We start from the raw sequence: 21,228 nt of genomic DNA, 5'->3' as shown, positions 1-21,228 counted from the left end.
TCATCTGTCTACTTAGTACCATTGTGTCTACAGTCTATCAAGTACCTATGTACGTACCTTTTCTTTCTTTCTTTCTATCTACCTATCCTTCCATTAATCCATTCATCCATCCATCATCCATCTATCTATCTATCTATCTATCTATGTATCTATCTATCTATCTATCTATCTATCTATCATCTGTCATCTATCTATCTATCCATTTCTCTTACCAATACTTGTTTCTACAATATGACTTCCTTGTTGATACCGGCACACCTTTGCACATGTTCTTGCCTCCATCTGGTGCCTGATTGCCTTCCCTCTCTATTTATTAGGTTGTTTCTGGGGTCTCTTTTATTTATATCCCATGGCATTCCACACCTCCAGGCACGCCAATGACATGGACCACAAAATGAATGGTGTTTTCTGGAGACACGTAATATGAAGTTCTCTCTCACATCTTGCTTTAAGGGCTACGTCCTCTGAAACTGACATTGTCAGTGAGGCAAGTCTCCTGTCCTCCAGTACCCATCACACTGACAAACATGAAAAGGGTTTTGGGTCTTTCTTAGACCCTAGGCTTCTTGAGAGTGCTGGCTTTCATTTCATAAATATGTGTTGTAATCCTACTCTGGGCCAGGCACAATTCTAGGCACCAGCAACTTAGTTACAATTAAGTCTGATCAGTCCTTTCTTCATGAGGAATAACCCATTAGACAAGCATCAGGGAAGGCCTGGGAGAATGTCATAGTGGCAGAACACTTACCTAACATAAGCAAGCCCTGGGGTTCTTCCCCTGCACCACATACACAGCACACACACATGCACATATGTGCACACACAGGTGCATATGCAAGTATCTTTACACCGTGAGGGAGGAGTTGTATGGGAAATAAGCAGAAGGAACTTGTTTGAAGTTCAGGAGAAGAAGAATCTGTGAAGTTCAGAGGTAAGAAAGAGAAGGAAGAGTTTCAGAAACAGGCAGAGCATGTTCAAGAATTATGGAAAGGGAAAGACCCGTGGCCTTTCCAGGAATAATGAACAAACAGTGATGTCAAGTAGGAATGGCAAGTGGTTCAGCCAACCAAATACCTTATGTGGATAGATTGTTTCTAAAGCACTGAAAAGTAGAATTGCTAACCTTATAACTGTCTCAAACCAGAAACTGACCAAAGTGTTCATCTGCCATAAAACAGATGGTAAAGTGTCAGCATCTTCATGCAAGGAAATATTACACAGCAGTGTAGCCGGATTAACTGTAATAGCATCTAATAATATACATACAGAGAAAAATAAAGGAAAACTATATTCCTAGAAGTCAGCATGGTAGCTGCCTCTGGAGAACAGTGAAGGAATGCAATGAATGGGCTTCCGGAATTTGTAAATGCTTTCTTTTAAAGTCTGGGTGTTGGTTTCATGGGTTCTGGTGAACATTTATCCTAACAAAAGTTATTTTATTTTAGTTATTTATTTTAAAAATAGAGCGCCTTCTAAGAAGTGTTGTAACTGTCTGAATGAGAGATTATATTGACTTTGAAGGAGATGGATGACAAGCAGACTTTGAAGTCTAAGGCATGAACTTCAAGTCACCAGGCTTGTTGATACTGGGGTAGAATGAGTTGAGGGAAAGGGATCGGGAGGTGCCCGGGAATTTTCAGCTTTGAGCAACTGGGTGGATAGTAGAAATGAGGTGAAGGGTTGGAAGGCCAAGGGAGAGCTGAGCTACAACTCTCTGTCCCCTGGCTGCAGTGATGGGGCTGTTACTAAGTACTTTGGATAATATTGACTTTGGCTACTGGAGAGAACCAGTCACATCTACACACATTTCACCTGCTTGGGGATAGTTCAGAATCAATTGCTTTCCAGACTCAACAGGCTTACAGACATTTGCCATATAGACAGGGCACTTTCTTTGTCTCTGTGGGTACAAAGTCACATTATGTGCCCAGACCTATATTGTGAATACTTCATATGTTCCTCATGGTTCTAGGTATGGAGAGGAAAGAAAAGAACATTTAAGAAGAGCCTCTCAAGGGAAGGTGCTGTGGCTAATGCATGCCATACCCTGCATTTACTAACTGTATGAATATCATTCTTCAATTCTCATTTCCTGCATCATGAGGGCTTCGTTATTAGTTATTGAGTTGATGCAACATCACTTCCATCAGCCCAGGGATAAAGTGTGGGACTCATTGGTGTGCTAGAGAGGGATGGAGAACACCTCCCCAGTTCTATCCCCATGATGACAGAGTGAGCCTTGGTGCTTGGAAAGAACTTGAAGACTCTCAAACAAGACTCTAAGTTCTGTTTTACCATTTCAAAAAATATCTCCCCATAACTCCTTTTTATAGTATAATAAAAACAAACCATCTGTAGTTCATTGAGAAACATGTCTCAGGCTCATTAAAAATACATGAATTTTTACTTTAAGATAAGATGGCCATATTCAAAATTGCAAGTCAAAATGTACTGCCTATTATTAATTTATTTTTGATAGACATCTTTCTTATAGATTCACATTCTAATTACTCCTGAAAATGTGGACAGCCATAATGTGTAATTTCCAATTAAAATCATCTTGAAGATATATTGAGGTCTGGCTGAAAACACTACAGTTTCCTCCCCATCCTTGAGCAAATGGTGTCTGCCGTCTTAGAGGGTCTGGCAGATTCTCATTTGTTCCAGATCTGCCTGAGGAGTCTGAGGTCCAAGAGCAGGCTGGGCTGCTTTCAATCGTTTCCTACAAAGGCACTGTGCCAGAGTCATAGGGCTGGGAGTCCTTGGGCTGAACACCTCCAGCCTGCATCTGACTGCCTTCTCGCCTTGCTGCAAGCTCTTCCCTGGGTCCCTCTCCTTTATGCTTGCTAATCCTTCCTCTAGATAGAAGAGTATCTGTACAGTAACTGTAGCATCCAGCCTATGACAGGGGAACTTAAAGGGCTTTTTTACATACCTAACAAATTAAAAAAGCTAGGCATTTGCCCTTTGACAGAGGCTGATTTGTGCTACTGTAGGTCAGTTCAGGATGACTGATGCTTGGGCCCCCTGTGGTCAGGTGTTTGCATCAGAAAAGGTGGAGAAGGGGAGAGAGCGGGCTGCTGCACCTGGAATGGTTTAGATTTCACACCTGTCACCCACTGGCTGTGTGGCTTCTATATGTCTCACTTATCCAACGGCATTGCCTCGTCTGTGAAGGACACTCATTTCTCAGGGTCTTCCTGACCCCTCCGTGGATATGAGATGCCAGAGACAGGTTTCTAGAACACAGTACCTAGACTGCATTCAGTAGGTTGTAGCTCATTTCTTGTCCCTCTGGTCTACCCCTGTGCCAAGACGGTGGGCTACTAGATAGTTGTGGGCACTTGAAGTCACCCTAAGTACCAATCTATCTCCATCAATAAGAGACAATGTCTAGTAAGCTGGCCTGTCTCCAGGGATGTCAACAGTGCAAAGAACACTGACTAGGGTGAGGGAGTGGGCAGGCGGGGAGTGGGGTGGGAAACCTGGGTTCTAGACCCACATGCCAAACCCTAGGTTAGGATCTTCCATTCTCTGGTTCTCATTTCCTTCTGCAATTAAAAGTAGAAGGACACTGGATTTCTACCTTCCCAGCTTCGGGTAGTTCTCTCTCTCTTTAGTTTATTAATTGGTTATACATTCTGGGTCCAGAACTATCTCTAAAGTCATTTGAACTTTTGCTATTTAAAGGATTTTGTTTATTATTTTTATTTTATGTGTATGAGTATATTGCCTGCATTTGTACAAATGCACCCATGTCGTGCAGTGCCCGTGGAGGTCAGAAGAGGGCGTTGGATCCCCTGGAACCAGAGTTACAGATAGTTGTTAGCTGCCATGTGGGTGTTGGGAATTGAACCCAGGTCCTCTGCAAGAGCAGTCAATGCTCTTAACTACTGAGTCACTATTTTTATTTTATGTGTATGAGTATATTGCCTGCATTTGTACAAATGCACCCATGTCGTGCAGTGCCCGTGGAGGTCAGAAGAGGGCGTTGGATCCCCTGGAACCAGAGTTACAGATAGTTGTTAGCTGCCATGTGGGTGTTGGGAATTGAACCCAGGTCCTCTGCAAGAGCAGTCAATGCTCTTAACCGCTGAGTCATCCCTCCAGCCCCTGCTATTTTCAATTTATATGAATTTCCTCTTGAGACAGCAAGTTTCATTAACTGTATTCATTTTGTGGAAGTCGTCTTATTTTAATCTGTCCTAACTTACTTCTTTCAATCATCTAATTTTAACATGTTTAGGATGTACACAACACTTTCCCACTTGTTTGAAGAGCCTATCAACATGCCCATTCCCACCCATATTCAGATTTTAGCAGAAAAGATATATAGAAAGGCAGTTATTAAATAGCTTTTGTATAAAGATACATTAATTGCTTTTATAGTGCTAATCTCCCATTACCTTCTCAAGAATCCTGGTGCCACTGGATAAGCCAGCTCTCAGAAAAGCTGAAGAGTTGCTGAGGGTACCCAGAATAAATGCTCATTCTGCTGTCTGAAGCCTGATTGTACTTTCTGTAATCCTTGCTGTTGTGTTGCTTATGGAATGTGGTAATGCATTGACACAATGTTGTAATGTGCTCATCTTTCCTCCCCTTTATGCATCAGGAAGATGAGATTATTCTCTTTGGAGTTGCTAAGCATTGATTCTTTGCTTCTCCAGCCCCGGACGCTGTTCACTACCCTGCCCCCCACTTTATCTGAACTAGTTTGGAAGAGGCTTGGACGCTCCCGAGCTGGAGTCCTCTGGAGGTCCTACCCAGCAGCCGGCTTCTTTCCTGTTGCACTTGTTGGCAGAAGGAACTTAGGATAAAGCCTGGAGATTGCTGTGGCTTGGTGATGACCTGGCTGAACAGCAGGCTGTATATCTGATGCTAGGCATGTTTATTTGCCTGTGGCCAATGAGAGAGCTGCATTGCTCAGGGATCTTCACTTAGGTGGTTCTTGGGGAAAATTGAGGGCATGTATATCAAGCAATTTTTGAATTATGTCTCTATTAGCGTCTGTGAATGTCTCCCTGGGGAAGCCAGGAAAGCTCTATTAGTTGAGCAGTTTAAAGCAGGATTGGAGGAAGCAGTGGGGGAATATCCCACAGGGAACAATAATTATAAACAGCAGTTCCATGTAAACAGGTCTTAATGTGTTTTCTATATTGAATTCCTGAGAGTGAGATCTTGTGGTGTTTCAGCGCCCCCTTTAGGGCCTCGCCCCTGCACACTGGCTCCTGGGGGACAGTTTGGGGAGCTGAAGAGGAAGGTGGGGTGGGGACACGCTGCCTCTCTGGGTGCCAGAGGCCTCTCAGAACCTGGCAATGCTGAGCTGGTCTGATGGTGCCCATTGGCTGCTCGTGGGCTGCAACTTCTAGGAAGTGATCTTGGGCATCCCCTTCTTTGTGTCCTTATAGAGTATCTGTAGATGGCATGGAACCAAATGTTTCATACAGTGTATTTCAATTAGTCCTCCCAGTGGGTTGCAAGGTGGGTTCCATTACCCCTGTTTACAGATGAGGAAACAGTCTCAGGGGAGCTCAGTATCTTGTCCAAAGTCACTAGTCAGAAAGTGGCAGAGCTGGATTTAAACTCTGGTTTTAGAAGTCTAATTCCAGGGTTATTTCTGTAACATCAGATAATTCTATGCTTTCCAAGGTCGTGTGCAGCTAAGCATTCTATGAACCACACCTTGCCTGTTGTGGAAGCGTGGGATCTCATCTTGGCTTTTCAATACCACTTCAACATATTTAGACTCTAGAAGCCCTGGGAGCAGAAATCTTCCCCATCAGTTCTGTGTTTTGTGACTGCTACTGACTCCTGGGTTCTGTGGGTTATGGCTTGGCTGACTACATAACCCTTAAGATGTTCTCACAAGGGCATCCTACCTGATGGTTATCATGGAGATGGGGCCATAGAGTCATGCTATGGTCCTGACTGGGTCATATTCCTTCTGATTACCTTGAAATCAAGTATGTCATAGATTTTCTTACATTAATAAAACAGAATTATGGAACCCTGAAGACTTCAAGGCTGGGCACACCTCCTATATCATCCTTTGGTTTCCAAATTCCCATAAAGGTAAGGAATTCTTTTGTTGTTGTTGTTGTTTAGACAGTGTCTCCCTGTAGCTCCAGCTGGCCTGGAACTCACTATGTAGACCAGGCTAGACTCGATCTCAGAGATCCACCTGTCTCTGTCTCCTGAGTGCCGGATTTAAAGGTGTGCACCAACACACTTGACCCTAGGCAAGGAATTCTTTAACTGAAGAAAACCATGTAGAGGAGCTAAGTATATAAAACAGATGCTTGGGTTAAAGTGGAAGATTGGTAGAATGGAGTTTCCCTTCCCAAAATCTTATGAAGTAGTCCTTAAGGGGATCCTGGTGATCATCACTTGGAATCACTTTCTAATGTAACCCTCTCATTTTGCAGTGTTAGATTGATTTCAAAGAAGGATGCCGAGGTGTCTGAGGGTTGACACTGAGGGAAGAGTCTCAGTCTACTAACATGCCTCTGTCACTAAGCAGAAGTGGCAGGGAAGGGGCCCCAGGGTTGGACTTGAAACTGCTCTGCAGGCTTAGCTGTGAGCAAGGATGGCAGCTTGTGCATTGGGTCTTTCATTTGACAGCTTTTATCAAATCTGTACACCAAGCACACAACATCCCCTATTCTGGGGATAGTCTATAAAAGATCAGAGGACTCCAGGGCAGGCTAGAGGGGAGTAACGAGCTTTTGTAAATATTAGGGAGTCTATTAGGGAGGGAATAGAGAAGTTTAAAGAGCTAAACTATAGAGGAGGAGAACAAAAGCCCATTGGATACAAACAGGAAGTAACTGTATAGGAGGTAGGTGCTGGAGTCTTTACTGGTTAATTTCGAAGTGTTTGTTATATGGGTCACCAAATGCAATCTATGGTCTAAGGAAGCTTCAATAATAAATCCCTACCCAGACTCACTCACTAGCCATTAATTAATTCATTCATTCATTCACTCATTGAGTGTTTACAGAGCACCTGCTATGTATGGGTTGCACTGGATAAGGATAAGTCTTCAGAGTTAACTGCTCCTCAAGTCTCCCCTTTGTCTATAGGATAAAGATAGACTGGCAGGCTATGTACACAAAGGAAAGGTTTTGGATTTTCTTTTTTTATTTATTATTTTTATTTTATGGGTATGCATGTATTGCCTGCATGTAGGTAAGTGCACCTGTGTCTTGCAATGCCCGTGGAGGTCAGAAGAGGCTGTTGGATCCCCTGGAACTGGATTTATGGACAGTTAGCTGCCATGTGGATGCTAGGATTCGAACCTGGGTCTCCTGCAAGAACAACCAGTGTTCTTAACCACTGAGCCATCTCTCCAGCTCCTGGATTTTCTTTTAGGTTGAACACAGCCAGATGAATAGAACAGAGATTGATATACATACAGAAAATGATATAAATGTGCCCACATGCATTCCAACAACTCAGCTCCAGCTCACCCTTCATTTTGCTTATGGGCTGTCAATCTCAGTCCTGCCCTGAGGCAGAGCCTAGGTTTTAGTTAGATCAATCACTCCTTCAGATTTCTCATAAGAAGGCTGGACTCTGGCAACTCAACTTCTCAGGTTTGAACCCCAGCTTTTTGCCTTATTAATTGTGTAACCCTAGGCCAGTGGTTTAACTTCTTTGTGTTTCCTCTGTGAAGTGGAGAAAGTAATGGTGTGTACTGCATGGTCATGAGGATTAAGTGAAATAACGTATACAGTTGTCTCTCTGTATCTCAACCAAATGCAGAGCAAAACTACCTGAAAAAAAATGCATCTTCCCTGAGAATGTACAGATGTTTCTTGCCATCATTCCCTGAACAATACAGTATAATAACCATTTCCAGAGCACTTATTGAATTAGGGATTATCAGTCATCTAGAGATGGTTTAATGTACACAGGAGTCTGTAAGGAGGTTATGTGCAAACGCAACACCATTTTACACAAGCATCCAAAGATTTTAGTATCAATGGAGGTCCTAGATCCAATCTCCTAACAATATGAAGGCATCTCTCTATAAAATATGTAATACATTCTTTAAATGTAACTCGGCAGACAAGAAAAGCTTAATAAATTTACCTATTATGAAATAGTGGCATTTTTTTTCTCTTAGAAAGTCTCTATGGCCCTTTCCTTCACCCTTGGCATTGCTCTCCTGTACGCCCCTTTGAGAAGGCTGCCAGCTGCTTTTCTGCGTGCAGCTGGAAAGCTCAGTCAGTCTTCTGTAGATAGTCTTTGCTCAGATTCAGAGGTGACATTTAGTGCATGGTTACTCCATGCTTGAGACATAGCCTCTCACATTGTGTTTCATGTGACCTGGGTAAGGTAATATTCATCTACCCACTTTGCAGATTTAAAAGGTGAGTTTCAAGGTGGTGAAATTTTGTATGGTAACACTGGGAAAAACACAATATTGAGTCAAATCCTGCCTTCTAACTCAAGAAGTGGGTATCTCACTTAGCAGTGTATAACCTACCAACTAACTCCTTCCCTAAACCTAGCTTTCCCATGAAGCACAGCTTGGGCTAGATTCCAGAAAGAATACAATCATCTCAATCATCTCTCTAACTTCAAAGATAAGCAAATGTGAGAGCAGCTGACACTTTAAAACCAGCATGCCAAGACTATAATTTAAACAGACAAACCATGAAAAGTAGATTTTACATGTCAGGCTCATTCAGCGGCCAAATGATTGCTTCAGTGGGACTCCATTTTTTTTTAGTGTAACTCAAGAGCAGTCAGAGTCTAAAAAGAAGGGGACACAGGCTGGGTTAAGTATTGATGCAGGTGGACTAAAAGCAGGAGTCAGAGAGAGGATGAATGGGAGGCCAGCCCCAGCAGGTATCACAGTAGGGGGTCCTGAGGAGCAGGGTAGAGGCCTGGCATCCTGGGACTGGAGACAGAGAAGGGGAGAGACACAAGGAGGGGAAGAGGAGGTAGAGAAGACCTAGCTATCTGTATGTGCATAGCCTGACCTTTTCTCTTGCACATTTCCTTGAGGTAAATAAAAGAGTGAGAGTGTAGCCTACTCATTTTCAAGGGCACTGGGTGGATGGAATACAGCGTTGAACATTCCAAACAACTGGAGGCCTCAAGCACCCAGCTCTGGAGTTTACTGGGGAGGAAACGAGACAGACTGTCCTTTGTGTGCATTCCCAGGTGGGTTCACCTGCAGGGCTGGTTTTGTTTGGCAGGAATTGTGTCTTGGTTACAGATCAAGCACAGGGCAGATTGCTGTGACTTTGGTTTGCCATGTGGAGTTCCTGAACAATGGAGACTAAGCCAACTTCAAAAAGGCAGTGATTACAGAAAGAACTCATTTAAACAGGAAGTGAGCCAGATAGCCACAGGCTCTCCTCAGAGCTGGAAGACTCTCCTTACTGACAGTGTTCTCTCCCCATCTCCCTCCCCTTTACCTCTTGTATTCCCGACACATTTGCTTCTGTCTTTTCTTGTCCCTCTTTCTGGCTTATCTCTCCTCTTCTTTCTCTCCAGGATCTTCTGTAATTGAAAATGTTATGAACCTACACAGCAAGTTTCTTTTCTTCCATTATTATATTTTACATCCATTTTTCTTAACTGAAAAGCCATGTGTCAATTTGATGTCAGCAGGAATCTGCCCTGTGATTTCTAGTGTCTAATCTCATTTTGTCGTGAGGATCACAGTAGCATGGAGACACAGGGAGGGAGTGGGAGTGAGCATCTCAGTTTGTTTCTATGGCAAAGGGTTGTGAAAAATGAGAATCCATTCACAAATTACTTATGTAATTGAATGTAAATAGAGAAAGGAAAAATTTAAAGTAGATGAGTTGAACAGTTTTTCTTTCTTTGAAGAAGCTCAATCCAGTTAAATACAGTTACGTTTACTGGCAAGGTGGATTTCTCTTTTTTTCTCAGCATCTATGGTCTTTGATAGAAAATTAAAATTTACGTATTTTTTAATTTTTGCTGGAGTATACTGCAAAGTACTAGGTAGCCTAGACTCCAGGACTCAGTGTTTTTTTTTGAGTTGAACAGTTTTTCTTTCTTTGAAGAAGCTCAATCCAGTTAAATACAGTTACGTTTACTGGCAAGGTGGATTTCTCTTTTTTTCTCAGCATCTATGGTCTTTGATAGAAAATTAAAATTTACATATTTTTTAATTTTTGCTGGAGTAAACTGCAAAGTACTAGGTAGCCTAGACTCCAGGACTCAGTGTTTTTTTTTTTTTGTTGTTGTTTGTTTGTTTGTTTGTTTTTTGCAGTGGATTTTAGGAGTCTCAGGTACAGGGTGGATCTGGGGGTTCAAGAGGAGAGGTAACAGATTGGTCAGATTGGGGTCTTTAGATTGGCTGAATGTAGGATAGAAGGCCTGGACTGAGAATTTCTGCATAACCTCTGGAGATCAGAACGCTTGGGAAGACTTCTGAACACAATGAGTTCTGCTGGTTGGAGACGTGCTTTCTGGTCATACAAGTAGAGAAGTCTGATAGAACCAAGAGCCCATCTAGACAAGGCTATCTTCGCACAGAATGAGACCCAGGGGAAAGCATCCCATTTACTTTGGGATGGGCATATTTTGGGGAACATCAAAACTTTGGTGAACTGAAATGTTAATGCTATGAAGAGACTTAATAGGCAGGATGGGAAAAATGTCAAAGTGCCCTCGTCTTCCCATATCTCAGAGAAGCTAGGTAAGAGACTGCTTAAAGTGAACAGAAAAACAGTCAAGGATCAAATGCACCATTTAAAGTATAATGGCATCTATAGAAGATTTAAAAACAATGAGCCAAATCTTCAGGTAGAAAGAGGAAAACGGGGAGTCTGTGCTGAGGTTGCAGAGGAACAATACACCTGAGCTACTGTATTCAGTGGCGGAATACGCTTTTGTAAGGAGGATGTTCAAGCCTTGGAGTTCTGTTCAGCACATTCTGGGTAAGATATTTGTATTCCCCTCTTTTGTCTCTAAGGTAAATCTCCTCAGTTCCCCATGCTGGCACTGACAGGAGGTCAGCACGGTGAGTTTTCATCCTTCTTTGAATTGCTGAGAAAATACAACCTCAGTCCTTACATTACTAGTATTCCAAATCAATAGGTCTGTCCATTTCTGACCTTTTAAGTGTATATGTATTATTTCATATTTTTAGAGCAAATGAAGAAATGTTTTAAATATTTTAATTATTATGTTTATTTTATGTGTATGAATGTATTTTCTGCATGTATGTGAGTGTACCTGTGTCGTGCAATGCCCATGGAGGTCTGAAGAGGGTATTGGATCCATTGGCTCTCCTAGAACTAGACTTACGGATGGTTGCTAACTGCCATGTGGGTGCTGGGAATTGAACCTGGGTCCTCTGCAAGAGCAGTCAGTGCTCTTAAACACCGAGCCATCTCTCCAAGCCCAGGAAGAAATATTGTAAAAGACCTATGTGTTAAATCTATCACAACAAATTATTACAAGCTGGATAGTTAAACTAATAGAAACTTACCCTCAGCAGCAAAAGCCAGAAGTTCATCAGCCTCAGGGGAAAACGAAGGCATAGGAAGGGTCAGGCACCTGTGAAAGGTGCCATAAGAAGCTCATGTTTTGCCTCTTCCAGGTCTGGGTGTGGGAGGCTGCCAGCTTCCCTTGGCTTATGGACACATCACTCCAATCCCTGTTCCTATCTCACTGCCTTCATCTCTCTGTGCCTCATCCCTATCTGCCTCTTAGGACAATTGTAATGGCATCTGGGACCAACCCAAATAACTCAGGATGACCTCAGCTCATGCCCTTTAACTTAATCACATCTGCAAAGAACTTTTTCTTCTAAGGGAACTTGTACAAATTCCAGGAATTTACACCTGATATCTCTGGGTAGCCATTATTTACCTCTCAACAATCTGACTGCATTAGACTTCCCTAAGGAAAATAGCACAGACACTCACTGACAGGACTGGTGACACTCCTTGTGTTCCAGGCACAATCTAAGCATAAGTTTAGCTGCATCTGGACAGCAGAAGTGCTCTGGAGTGAAATCCAAAGACTTGAGTCTTGACATAGTCCCTTCTTGGTCATGCTATTTGAAGTAAAAGCTTAAGTCTCAGCATATTTGTTTATGTTTGAGAATTTTATGCATGAGTATTGTATTTATATTATTTCAATCCCTCCCAGTCTTCCTCAAACTCCTACCATGTCCTCCCAATTTGTTCCTAGTTTCTTGTCCTCTTCTTTGATTATTATTGTTACATATATACATACACGGCACTGAGTTCATTTAGTAGTGCTCCTGTGTACTTGTGACCTGTGTTTATGACTGGCTACTTGGGATTAGACAGACTCTCAGGGAGCTAGTCCCTGGAGAAAACTGATTCTCAGCATCCACTGACTACTTTTAGCTCTTCATTTTGAGGTGGGATTCTCAAAATGAAGAGAATCCCCCATCCACCTTGGTACATCTCAATGTTTTTAAACTATAAATTTGGTTCAAGAATAATAGAATTGTTCTACTATTAAGGTCAAGCACTATATGGGTAAGGGTTTCATAATCTGTAAAGGATGGTAAACCTATAAGTAATGCATCCAGCTACATATTGATGGTTTCTTAGGAACCATATCTTAATCTGTTCATTATCAAGTGGATTAGCAAGACTCAAGAGGCATATTAATATATGCTTTATCTGAGCTAGAATGCATAGAAAATTGATTCAAGGGTCCCAGTGAACCTCAGTTCTCATTATTTCCCATAGTAATTTTAATTATTGTTATTGCTATTATTTTGAGTTGAAGTTCTTGCTTGTCTTGAGATAATCAAGATTTTAAGAACAAGTTATAGAGACATAATACAGTCACCCTACATTTAGATAAAAGGGATGGCCCCAGGAGAACCATCTATGAAAGATGCTGATGTGTGCCTGGCTGCCTCAGTGGATGACTTGACTTGGAATAGTTAATTACTTTTTAAGTTGCTGTGGCATCAGAGCACATAGACATGACTCTCTAGGGAAAGAGTGCTTTCATTGGAGGGGGGGTTGCTGGTAAGGCTGGCCCACCAAGCAGCAGGTGAGAAGAGAGGCAGAGAGTTAACTGGAAATAGTTTCTGAACTTCCGGAGTCACCTGTATGTATGTGCCCCATGTAGCACTTGTTATCAGTTAAGAGGAAGTGATGATGAGCTTGGTTGATTGGCAGGTGCTGCAGTGAAAGCTGGGTATGCATGATGACAGAACATACAGGACAAAGATGTTCCCAATGGCCTTATGCTGGAGACTTTTACCACAGCTCTCAAACCCAAAGGAATGAGGATACACACTTATCAAAGCATGGGCTTTGTCTCTTTCCCCCCTACATTCTTTTTGGAATGCTTTCAGGTCAGAGAAGTGTTAATCATGAATGAAGCACAGCTACATGAAAGTAAGAGGCTTGGCCCTTCCCCAGGTGTCTTTAATTGAATTCTTACTGCAGCTACAGGGGCATGACTGATACTGTGATGAATTGAATTATACATCCCTGATTGCTATAAATTGAATTGTGTCTTCCCATAAGATTTATTGAAGTTCTAACCCCAGGTACCTTATTTGGAAATAAGGTCTTTGCAGAAGTAATGAAGTTAAGATGAAATCATTAGAGTGGGGCCTGATACAACATGACTGGTGTCCTTATAAAAAGAGAAAACCACCATGTGAAGATTTATGGACACAGGGAGAAGTGGCCTGTAAAGATGGAGGCTGAGATTGGGATGATGCTGACAGAAGCCAAAGGCCACCTGGAGTGCCAAAAGGTGGAAGGGGCCAGGAAGGACTGTTCCCAAGAGGCCTCAGACTTGAGAGTTTGCCAACACCTTGATTTCAGACTTCCAGCCCCCAGAATGACCAAAGAGCACATGTCTGATAGTTTATACCACCCAATTTGTAGTAATTTTATGGAGCTCCTAGGAAATGAATAGAATTGTTATGCTAATTTCTCTATTTTACAATGGATGAAAATAAAATTTAGTAAGAAGAAGGGACTTGTGGAAGGCCATGCAAATAAATACATGGTGTATTTAGGACTGGAGTCCAGTTCTTCTGACTCTGTGCCCAATATGTCTGTACTATTCCAATATTACTCCTAAAAATGTATATTAAGAATAAGATTAAGTGTTGGTGAGAGATGGCTCAGTGGTTAAGAGCACTGGTTGTTCTTGCAGAAGACCTTGGTTCAAATCCCAGCACTCATATGGCAACTAACAACCATTTGTAACTTTAGTTCCAGGGGATCCAATGTCCTCTTCTTCATGGGCATTGTACAACACGGGTGTACTTACATACATGCAGGAAATACACGCCTACAAATAAAACAAAAATAATAAATACAATCTTTTAAAAAAGAATAAGATTAAGATCCTAACAGAGTCATACAATGTACTTATGGTGGGTAACCAAGGGCAATGACAATAGTCCATGTTGGTTTAGAGACATCTGGGGACTTCTTGACCAATAACTTATAGGGAAGTACTCCATGCCTTATACTGTGATTTTCATTAAATGGCCCATGTCTTCTGGGAGTGATATTGTCTACCCACGCAGGGTAATTCCTTTTGAACTCTTTTTTTTGTTAAGTTGTATTTTGAAATTAGCTTACTAACTAGTGATTTCTAATCAATTGCAAATCAACAAGGAAACTTCCACCCTGCTTGGCTAGCTTTCATAGTGCTAGAAGGTGCTATGTGGGTTGTAGGGGGAGAAAAGACATGGGTGTTTTTACTCAACACTGGACCTTGCATGTTACAATACTGACCTGCCAGGCAAGATGTGCTTACTGATGCAATAGTGGCATGACTGTTATAAGAGTAACTAACTACTTTCTGATTAGATTTGAGGCATGCTCCACAGAAGGGAATTTCATGCATGGTACTGTAACCCTGGTCAAAAGCCCATGGCTGGGAAGTGATAAGCCTTAGGGTAGAACTTTCTATTGTTATTTTGCTAAATAGTCATGCTGTCAAATTGCCTTCTAAATATTTATGTTAATACCCACAGATCTTGGCTGCTCTTAAACTTGGTCAGAGAAGCTTCTTTTTGTAGTGGGCAGCAGTCAATGGAGAGATGCACAACTGGCCAAAATGCTGAGAATAAGAGACTGAGTGCTCAGCTCTAAATAGGACATCTATTTTAATCTCACCACAACTAAGGCTCAGAGAACACTGCCAAATAAGAAGCAGAAGGAATATAATAGCCGTTGTGTGGGGAAGAGTGCTGTGAAATGCTGCCTAATGGATATGACATGGATAGTGCAATCAGGATCTGTAGCTGTGGTTACCTGCTCAAGACCTACACAAGATCACAGTAAAAATCCTGCTGTAGATGATCTCTAGGCCCCACCCCATAATGAGGAGCTATTAGCAGTGGATAGTTGCTAGGAGAATATTAATTTTTTAATGAGGATGTGGCCCTTGGTGGATTTCTGAGGCTCCAGTAGATGCTCCCATACCCATGCACATATGGGAAGCACATAACAGATTTAGTGGGTTATCAAAAAAAAAGACACGAAGTTTGGAAGTGGCTAAATAGCACCAGTATACAGGCCTAACACAGAACAGGGTGAGCCAGTCTGGTTGAAGCAGAGGTCAGAGACTCAGAATTTAGTTACCATCTCACACCACAAAACTGAATTCAGAGCGTTCTCTTTACAATTCTATGGGTCATTCTGAAATTCCCTGGAGGAGAGATTAAAAACCATCAAAAGGAAACTGAAACTCAGATTTAAAAAATAGTGACTTCACCAATGTTAAACTGAGCTAGATTACAGATATAAGCCAAGACTCTTGACTTTTAGTTCAGGGATTCATTCTGCCATGTAATCTTTCAGCTCAGCTTCTCAGCTTTGACTGGAAATTTAGCTAGATATTTGTATACAAGCTGTATTTCATTATTGTATAAAATTCAATCATGCAATGTCTCTCTGAAGGGAACTTTTGCCTACACTACGAAGTTATGGAAAATACATATTGAATAAACCATATTTACTTTGTGTATGCATTGACTATGCATTGTGCAAGGCTGGCATTATTCAACACCCTGCTCATCAAATTTGAATTCGTTCTAGGAGCTTAGTTTTATTTGGTAAAAATCATATGTCAAAACTATATTGGGAACATCAGCTCATAGAAAGGAAGAAGAAAATCCTTCATTAGCTGAGCTCCTTTAAGTTTGAAAACCAAGCCACTAACTTTCTTTTGTGTGACTCTCTCGTGTTATGTTGGATCCACTCCTTGTCATGTCTTCTTTTTTACTTATTTATTTTTTAATTTTATTATTTATTTCATTTATTTATTTATTTTTTATTTACTTATTTATGGTCTTTTTGAGACAGGGTCTCCCTGTAGCCCCAGCTGTCCTGAACTCACTATGTAGACCAGGCTGGCCTTGAACTCACAGAGATCTGCCTGCCTCTGCCTCCCGAGTGCTGGAATTAAAGGCGTGCACCACCACGCCCGGCCTAATTATTTTATTTTTAATAATTATTATCTTAAGTGTTCAAGTTTGTATAATATCATGTGATAATTTGAGACATTTGAAGTGTGTGATGATGAAATCAGGGTAGTTTAAAATTCTATCTCCTTAGACATTAAAAACTTTGACTGGCACATAATAATTGCACATATCTAAGGGGTATAGTGTAATACTTTAATACATGTATACACCATATGGGAATGAACATTTTCAACTCCCTGTCATTACTCAAAACAGTTAGATAGAACTAGCAAGTTCTCATGTCCCACAGAGCAGCGAAGACTGCAATTCACAAAAACTTATTATATATTTTATGTGTAACTAGAAGAGAGACATTCAATTGCTCCAAACCACTACTAATTTTTAGTCATAACCAGTGTAGGTGACCTGAATTTATAGCCACATTCTCATTAAGAACTGGAAGCTAAAGTCACAGCTGATGAGGTGGTTTTATAATAAGAGTCTTTATGAGCATTGAGGCTCATGGAAAGGAGCCAGCATTTGTCAAATGTTTTCTTTGCCAGGCCTTGTGATTAGCATTTCACCTCCCTGTAATCTTCGGCGTCTGCCGCAAGCTAATCAACATTATGATTCTAAAAGTCTTTGGCTTCTACCCAAATATGCACATTTATCAGACACCTTCTCGGGAAACTGGGATGCACTATGCTAGTCTCACTCGGGGAATGGGGAATGTGCACCCAGACCCACACAGACAGATAGGGAAAAGATTAGAAACTCTGCTTGCTTCCATCCCCTCGCTCTCCTGGCACGTCACATTTCAGGACCACGGACAGCACCCCACCCGGGCTGTAGGAGGAAGGCAGGTCAATGTGAGCGGGATCAGCCCAGTCTTTGCCAGTCTTGCCCAGCTCCGCGCTACTTCTCGAGCATTTTCTAAACTATTTCCACAACAATCCAAACCGGAAAATACATTCGTATAAAACGGGGAAGCTCCAGAACTCGCTTACCGTCTGACAAGTCAATCAGCCCCAGGTAGTGCAAAAGTTTCAGAGAGGAGCACACGACCACCACTATTCCCAAGGTCTGGAGCCCCTCCGACTCGCCCTTTGCCCACATCTTCTCTGATCCCCGGTGCACAAGCAGGACTCGGCAGGCATTTAAAGCTGGAAAACCGCGCTTCTTTCCCGCTGTTGTAAGCGCACAATTAGGTTATTTCCACCAGCCTCTCTTCCTCGCACTTCCTCCCTCCTTTCCACTCCTCCCAGCCCCTCCACCTCTCTCCTCCTCCTAGCTTTCAATCTCTTTTGCTTTTATTTCCTCTTCTCCTAAGGTAACGTCTCCAAAGGTTTAGCCAGCCCCTAACCATCTGCTAACTGAATGTAACCATAATTGGCGACACCTCATGGTATAATCCTGGAGGATACAGGTGACAGTGTACACAAATTTAAAGACGAAGACACAGGCTGCTTCAGATCTCTGACCCAAAGGTGAAAGCTATCTTTTAAAAAGGTATAACAATTTTGTCTTTACTTTTTTAGTGAAAAATCATACAAGTTGATTCTGGAATCCAGGCGATTCCTGCTTTGACATTATGAAGAGTACCTGGAAACTAACCATCAGCAGGAAAGTTATTTGTAAACGGGTCTGCGTTCACAGTTATGTTTGTCTTTGGGCTGTTTCATATCAATGTCAGGAATTATTAAATGGGTGGCCAGGTTGAGTATGTGAGCCTTGGGCTGTGGCAGAAAAGCAAATCCCAGAAATAAAACAGAAGGAGGGATGCTGTTCTAAAGGTTTGGGAGCTCAGCAGCAAGCTTGGCAGGGAAAAGTGTTCATATTGAAGAGAGAAGAGTGATGGAGTCACAGACACCAGCATTTCCACAAGGCCCTGTCTCTGACTGATCTCCAGTGTGAGAACAGAACATGAGATCTGGATAGCACTAAGCGAATGCTGGGCTCAGATTTTGAAGACACACTGTGTTGGCAACAGTGTGAGGAAAAACATTCTCTTGCGTTGTGGGTAGGAATGGACATATTTAAATAAAAAGTATGGTGCTAGAGAGATGGCTCAGTCGTTAAGAGCACTGATTGCTCTTGTAGAGGACCTGGGCTTGGTTTCCAGCACCTAAATGGTAGCTCACAACCATGGATAACTCCAGTTCAGGGGGATTCGAGGCCCTCTTATGGCCTCTGTGGGCATTGCACAACATGGGTACACTTAAACATAAATGCAGACAGAGCACTCATGCACATAAAATAATAAATAAATAAATAAATAATTAAAAGTGTACACATGAAGAGATTTCACTTGTAGGGATGTCTACCTATGTGCTCTAATGTACATGAACACAAATGTTCATTGCATCATTTGATCATAGTAACAAAAGACTGGAAAGGCTTCTGTGACTATCACTGTAGAAAACAGCATAAATAAAAGGAATACTATGTAGCCATGAAAATCGCACGGCAAACCTATGTATCTTTTTTGTGGGGATTCTGAAATATATTATTAATGGAAAAATAAGTTGCTTTTCACATTACTATTTTAATGTTAGAAAGAGATACACATCCTGGCATATACATAAAATATTCCTAGATGCATAAAATGATCATTGAAAAATTTGATTGCCCCTGGAGAGAATTAAGGGACTAGGTTAGAAGGTGATCCCATTATTGAACATTTTCTCATATATGTATAGAATGGATTTAAAACAACAGTGATAATTAAATGTGAGCTCCAATCTCTCTTTTCTTATTGTAAAGGGAGGGGGGCTGCATAGTCTACACATCTTGGTTTTATATGTCAGTCCTGAATCTCACTGATGTCTGGGCAGTAGTATTCTGGAGTATTAGTCTATTTTCTGCTGCTTTAACAAAATAAGTGGGGTGCATTATAAAGATAAACCAGTAAGTGCTGTAGATGAGTTTCTTTTTCCTCCCTATAGCTCCTGGTTTACAGGACACCATGCTGCCCGTCCAGATCCCATCTGCCCAGAAAGAAACCTGACCAATTTACCTGCATGGAGCCTTCCTGACCCAGTGTGTTTTCCCTCCTCCGGAGCCCTAGCAAGTGTGACTCCACCAGACTCAGTGGTGTTTGGAGCATTCGTGTGCCCAGGCCTGCAGAATGACGTTAGAAGCAGGGGAGACTCCCCACTTTCCAGCAGTCAGTGCTTTGCTCTCCTGGCTGCTCCAGCCTGTACCTCGTCTGCACCTGTCCCTTCTCTCCTGCTTCCTTTCGAACTCTCTGCCTCTGAAGACTGTGCTGTTCCTGATTCTTTCCTCTCTGCCTTCTCCTTCTTTGCAAGCTTGTGTATATATGCTTACTACTCTAGATGACAGCTCTGGGCAGGCGGCTCCCATCTGTGCTCCTTGTCTGGGCTTCTGTCCCTCATTTTCACTTATTTTCCTATTTGACTTTATTTCCAGTTACATACAACATTTCCAGGTTAGTTCTACCAACAGATAATTTCAAACACTGGCAAGATGCAAGAAACCAGACTTAACTGCTTGCCACAGTCCTCTGGGAATGAATGGTGAAAAAGGGACATGGTGGGTCCACTTTCTACTCTATTGTCACTATATAAGGACTGAAACATTTCCAGGGATTCAAAGACAAGCATCCCATCCGAGCTTCTCCTAACCCTAAATTTCAGAAGCAGCAACAAGACTGAACTTCTACTTTCAAGAAACTGCAATGTGCACGTAAAACTCTTCACCCCCAGAAAGGTCAGAGGGAAGCTGAGTTTCCTGGATAGTGCCTTGCTCACCTGAGTCTGAGTACATGCCTCCCCCGGACATCTGGCTAATAAAAGATGTGCTTGTCATTTGACATTCTTGAGCGCTGCATGAGCTGTAGACCACAGGACCTGCCTCATACATTGTAGATTCATCTGTGGCCATGTAACTTCTGTATAGCTCTTCCCCTACCCACCTGCCCTTTTAAAGTTCCATCTTCCACTGGATGAGAAAAATTTGCTTTTATTTCCAGTAGATTATAAAACAAATTTATTCACATTGGCTATCTGAGCATTCACAGCACTTGGCATTTTTCTCATTAATTTGGCTCCAAATTACTACTTTTGGCTGAGAATTCAACCCTTTGTCAACACTAGCAGGCATTCTTTCCCTTTGAGGCTGTTTGCCATAAAGAAACCATGGGTTGATCAACTGTAAAATCATCTCTCTGGGTAAAGATGTGTAGTAGGAAGCTGAACTCAGATACTGAATTCCTGACTCTTGGTCTGACTCTAATGCCACAAAACACTTGGCTCTGACTTAGGCCTCATATCCTGACAGGTGAATCTGCCATGTTTTGTGAGGTCTCTCAGGAGCCTTGGAAGCCAAGAGGCTCATACTTAAGATGGTGTATTAGTCACTTTTCTGTTGCTGTGATAGAAACCCTGACCTAAGCAATTTATGGAAGGAAGAATTTATTTGAGCTTACAGTTCCAGGGGAATTACAGTCCATCTTGGCGGGTAGGCATGGTGGCAGAGGTGGCTGGAGAAGAGGAGTGGAAGCTAAGCTCTACGTCTTCCAGTAGGCACAGGAAACAAGAGACTGACTGGGGATCTGGCGAGGCTTAAGTACTCTGTAAGCCCACCCCCAGTGACGTGCATCCTCCAGGATAGCCACACCTTATAAAACCTCCCAAAACAGCACCATCATCTAGGGACAAAATGTCCAAACACTTGGAGCCTATGGGGGACATTTTCATTCAAACCATCACAGATGGCAAAGTTAATCATAGAGTCTCTAGTCTCTAGGTTTTAATTTAAGCTTTGCTCTACTAGATTGGTCA

At 42.1% G+C, this 21,228-nt stretch overlaps 1 protein-coding gene across 6 annotated transcripts in view; it reads right to left on the bottom strand.

Moving 5' to 3' along the window:
* The window catches only part of Kcnip1 (potassium voltage-gated channel interacting protein 1), a 400,602-nt gene that overhangs the window by 40,456 nt on the left and 338,918 nt on the right, over positions 1–21,228 (bottom strand). The window contains exon 1 of one of the 6 annotated variants that reach the window (XM_008850746.3): positions 9,432–9,579. The exons of the other annotated variants lie outside the window; for them this stretch is intronic. The gene's annotated coding sequence lies outside the window, so the exon portion shown is untranslated. Of the gene's footprint in view, positions 1–9,431; positions 9,580–21,228 lie in introns of those variants that run through there. 6 annotated transcript variants of the gene reach the window in all.

The sequence above is a fragment of the Nannospalax galili genome, unplaced genomic scaffold, assembly GCF_000622305.1.
Source record: "Nannospalax galili isolate Female #2095 unplaced genomic scaffold, S.galili_v1.0 scaffold104, whole genome shotgun sequence".
Lineage (NCBI taxonomy): Eukaryota > Metazoa > Chordata > Mammalia > Rodentia > Spalacidae > Nannospalax > Nannospalax galili.
The sequence above is the reverse complement of the archived record's forward strand: the minus strand, read 5'-3'. Positions and strand labels throughout refer to the sequence as shown.